A 5,434-nucleotide genomic window follows, 5' to 3' on the forward strand; every position below is an offset into this window, starting at 1 on the left:
GATCCAGTGGATGTTGGCAATTTGATCTCTGATTCCTCTGCCTTTTCTAAAACCAGCCTGAACATCAGGAAGTTCATGGTTCACATATTGCTGAAGCCTGGCTTGGAGAATTTTGAGCATTACTTTACTAGCGTGTGAGATGAGTGCAATTGTGCGGTAGTTTGAGCATTCTTTGGCATTGCCTTTCTTTGGGATTGGAATGCAAACTGACCTTTTCTAGTCCTGTGGCCACTGCTGAGTTTTCCAAATTTGCTGGCATATTGAGTGCAGCACTTTCACAGCATCATCTTTCAGGATTTGGAATAGCTCAACTGGAATTCCATCACCTCCACTAGCTTTGTTCATAGTGATGCTTTCTAAGGTCCACTTGACTTCACATTCCAGGATGGACAGAAACCAAGAATGCTGCTAAATACCCCATACTGCGAAGCTCAGCTCCCAAAAGCTGCAGGCAAAGGACAACAAAAAGGCCCACGGAGATCAGAGTTTGTTTAGGTGTGCTGAATGAAGTCTTTTCAATGTTAATAAGTTCAAAGAGCTTTCACTTACAGGCCTGTGGTTTATACTGAATCCACAAGGTGGTAGGTCAGCTAGAATAGGGCATCTGGGAGTTGGTCACTGGGATTTTGCCAATAATTGTAGCATGAGACCTGGCACATGGGGTTCTTCATAAATATTTACTGAACTAAGTACCATGTTGGGGTATTGTGTCTCTTTTAAGAAGCGACTAGGTTGGTTAACTTGTGAGAAGGGAACAAATGTGATGTCAAAAGAGTTCAAGGTAGGGCAGAGCTGGGAGGCCAGTGAGGCCATGGGACTTCTTGGGCTGGCCGTCCAGTAGGGTTTGAAGGATTTGAGGACCAGCGCTTCAGCCACCTGCGGCAGCTACCCCTGAGATGATAATGAGGTCAAGATCCCAGTGCACACAGAAATGGCCCCAACACACTCCCACCCCTTGCTCTGTGGAGAGCCTCATGGGCCAAGGATTCGGCACCTTCAGTGGCTCTGGGGGAGCCTGGGAGAGGGCAAGTCATCAGTGCTTCGGGGGCCAAGTTCTGAAGATCAAAACCTGTCTGGATGGGGCCTTTTTGATATTCTAGAAAGTTTTTCTCTTCCAACCTCTCTCCTCACTGTTTACACGTTAGTTTTGCTATTGTTGGTTCTGATATATCAAGCTCTATTATAAAGTCGTCAACCACTCCCTGTATCTTCCCAAAGTCCAGACTTTTTGCTCATAGAGTGTACAGAGCTCTCAGTATTCTGACACCGCTGCCCCTTTTCTTGTCCTTATTTTTTCTCATTATCGTCTCTCCTTTGATCCTTTTTCCTTTCCATTCTAACATGAACTGTAGCCCGCCAGGCTCCTCTGTCCATGGAATTTTCCAGGCAAGAATACTGGAGTGGGTTGCCATTTCCTTTGCCAGGGGATCTTCCTGACCCAGGGATTGAACCCATGTCTCCTGCTTTGGCAGGCTGATTCTTTACCACTGAGCCACCAGGAAAGCTCTACACATGCCCAAATTTTCAGGCAAATTGGACTATTTGCTTTTTCATGATCAAGTCTCTGAATTCTCTCCTCAGAGCCATCAACCTAGGGTAGACAAACAGTGTCATCTACTGGCCACCACGTTGTCCTCTCCGTGGCTGACCTTGCTTGGTCCTGCGTCTTTCTCTGTTTACAGTGTTCATTTTCCAGGGGTCCTTCTGCTCCCATATATATGTAAATCATTCAACACTTATGGAGTCAGAAACCCAGAATAAATACCTACTTCCTATCTACTGCTTGCATAGGGGATGTGTGTGAATTAAAGAGATAATGCTGTCTGCAAAGTGCTTTCATCTTCCCAGAACAAGCTGTGTTCCTTCAAAGCATTATTCAGATTTCACATTGGCACCCACGTGTGCTTAGCATAGAAAGGAAGACCCAGCCTGCTGACAGCAGGGGCCTCGGCGCTTTGCTGAACTGTGGTCTGAGCTGAGGTAGGTATTTATGTCATTGTGTATGCTCTTGAGTTTCTTATTTACTTCAGATTCCAGTTTTAAGTTTAATGGAAGGCTTTCTCTGTCATGCTGCTGTCTCATGTCAGACACATTTCCATCTACAGGAGGTAGAGACTTTGAGGGTGCTAATGAAATCCCACTTTTATGAAGGGTTTGGTTAGATCTATCATTACTCTTTTCCATTATGGAAATGCACTTTCTTTTTAATATGGTGAAAATACATTAGGAAACTTCAGTCCTCAAATAGAAAGTGTGACAGTTCAGGTGGACCAGTTTATAATATGATCAAGAATCTGAGTGGCCTTGTTCATCAAAGGCAAGAACAAGAGAAGGAGAAGGAAAATTCCTCAAAAATGGGAGCACAATTAAAAGGAAACCTTATTCTATGCACAGAATCTTTGCTTTTCTGGATGTCACAGCCTAGGGTTGAAAAACAAAAGTAAGAAAGAGGAGGGTTTGTAACAATAGCAATAGAAACAGTATTCCTCTGGGGACTTTCCTAGTGGTCCAGTAGTTAGGACTTTCCCTTCCAACGCAGGGGGTGCAGGTTTGATCCCTGGCTGGGGAGCTAAGATCCCATATGCCTCACAGCCAAAAATATATAAAAAAGAAGCTATACTGTAACAAATTCAATAAATACTTTAACAAATGGTCCTCATTAAAAAAGAAAATCTTCGAATACAAAACCAAAAACCCCAACAACAGAAAAATCAATATTCTGCCGGCAATGCCTACCACCCAATATGGGATTTTCAAAATATTTTTGAAGCTCCCTTCCAACCGCTCTCCTACTGCTGAGAGCTTTAGGGACTATCTCTTGTGTGATCCTAGACCCAGTTCTTAGAGATACCATGTTGTATTCTTCATTTCCCCCATGACCTGAAGAGGGCTACTGAGGCCTGTCGTGGCTGGAGAGGCCTGCCCGTGTGGCCCACTAGTCCCCAAGCTGTGGCCACAGATATCTGTGCAGAGAACTTTAACTGCCATGGCTAACCTTGACCTTCCTGTGTTGTACCAGATTTTGTGCTGAAACGCTTGTAAGAATCCTTTTCCCTAGTTAGGCATTACTCAATGACTTGCATAACAAAATAGTGATTTTTTGTACCCCCAATTAGAGAGGCTTGTGTTTTTGGCTACTGTTTTTTGCTTGCTTTTTGACTGTTTTTGAAAGCAGCCCTTCATTTCAATCCCCTCATCAGAAAATTCAGGGTGGGTTTTGCTTCTGTTACAGCAGTAGTAAGACACTGCTGTACCAAAATATTTCGTGTTTCCTCTGTCCTGGGCATTGTTATTAGACCAAACTTATGTGCCTTAATTGTCTTTATCTTAGGATGAATTCTTTCCCAGAAAGCCACAAGACTTATTACACAAATAGATACACAGTGGATTGGCCCTGCCAGGCTTATCTTGGTATATTAAGCTGAACAGGGAGTAGGACTAACCTGGGACTCATATTACATACAGAAGACAGCAATCCATGGATCTTTTAGTTCCAGACAGAACGTAGGCTTAAAGCACCAAGTCCTGAGGTTTATTAGTTTTAATTAGAACTTGTTTGATCAACAGGGACCCCCTTGAGTTCACAAACCAATAGCTGATGCTACTGATACAGGTCCTGAGGACAGCTGGAATTCTGGGGAGCTTTCCTTTGGCAACCTCTGCACCCAGAAACTGCGCTTTCTGTCTCTTACAGGCTGCATGTTCTCCTTTCTGCTTTTACAATCTCCGCTTCCTTTTGCTCTCTGTTTATCAAATGGCCAGCAGCCCAGATCAATGTATTTTCCACAGGTCCAGCTAAATACAGCCCCTGTCAATGATAACTTTCATGAAAGAGACTGTGATTAGGCACCAGCTGGCCAGTAGAAGGATTGGTTTGGGTTTGGATGTCCACTCTGCTTGGGTCAGAAGTTTCTGTTGTTGTTCAGCTGATCTGTCATGTCCGACTCTTTGTGACCCCATGGATGGCAGCACACCAGGCTTCCCGATCCTTCACTATCTCCTGGAGTTTGCTCAGACTCATGTCCATTGAGTTGATGATGCCATCCAACCATCTCAATCTCTGTCATCCCCTTCTCCTCCTGCCCTCAATCATTCCCATCATCAGGGTCTTCTCCAATGATTCTGCTCTATAGCAGGTGGCCAAAGTATTGGAGCTTCAGCTACAGTACCAGTCCTTCCAATGAATATTCAGAACTGATTTGCTTAGGATTGACTGGTTTGTCTTCTTGCTATCCAAGGGAGTCTCAAGAGTCTTCTCCAGCACCACAGTTCAAAATCATCAATTCTTCGACACACAGCAGAAATTTCTGAGGGTATGTCATATATATAGACATTGTTTCCCCCAGCCCCTCCAAACGGGAATTTGAGAATGAAGCCATGGGAAGGATGATTACTATACTGTGGAAGGGCCAGGCTTGTGCTACAAAGTGTTTTCCCAAAGCAGATATTCAATAAAGGATTATATTTGGTGAATCAAAGGGTCCCTGTGCTCTTGGACCCTAGGACCCAGATGGAAATTGGTTGTGTTATAAATTAGATTTGGTTTTCTATGGGGCAAGGACACACCACTAAAGTTTTCACATTAGGAAGGATTTCAGGTTTCTGAAATCCTTCCTAATGACAAACTTAAAAAATAGTAAGGTGGCTAAGGGTATAACCCACTCCTGCCAGTACTGGGTTAATAGATTTTCAGGCAGAATCTTCTAATCCTTCTGGATATAGTTTCTTTCTCAAGAGGGTTTAGGCACTGGAGGAATAAATAACACTGAGAAACTTCGGGTTCTCTTCAGCTGGTGCTCTAGCTGCACTGCCTTTTAAAAGCCACTGTGATTAACAGCTTTGAAATGTTTTTAATGAGCATTTCAGTCTGGGTTTACATATCCTTCAAAGAGTTAAGATTTCACCCAGGAGGTTTCGGAACTGAATTAGCATGTGTGCTTATTATTGCCTGAATCTGTAGCAGCAGACTTGCTGAGTTTTTAGCTGAGAGGCAGGCGGCTGTTAGGCTTAGGGCTTTGAGGGGTTTGATTCAATCAGGGCCCTAGGATGGCAGGAGAGTAGTGAGAGCTGTTGGTCCAAATAGGAGGCATGACTTTAGCACCTGCTCAGATTCACAACTTGGGCACTGAGCATCCTACAGTGGGTTGATGTAGAGATAGAAGTGGTGGGAGTTTGGGTGGGGGAATCTGATGTATGACAGAAAGGTGCTTTTATCTCTGATGGACATTTCTCTTTTTTAGGAAGGTCAATAGCTTTTTATTTGCTATTTTTTAATTGGAATATAATTGCTTTACGATGTTGTATTAGTTTCTGCTATATGACAATGTGAATCAGCTGTAAGTACACATATATCTCCTGTCTCTTCAGCCTCTGTCCCACTCCCTATCCCACCCCTTGACGTTCTCTCTCGTATTAAAGCAGTAATCCCTGCCCT

This window comes from Bison bison, unplaced genomic scaffold, assembly GCF_000754665.1.
Source record: "Bison bison bison isolate TAMUID 2011002044 unplaced genomic scaffold, Bison_UMD1.0 scf7180017864035, whole genome shotgun sequence".
In the NCBI taxonomy this organism is placed as follows: domain Eukaryota; kingdom Metazoa; phylum Chordata; class Mammalia; order Artiodactyla; family Bovidae; genus Bison; species Bison bison.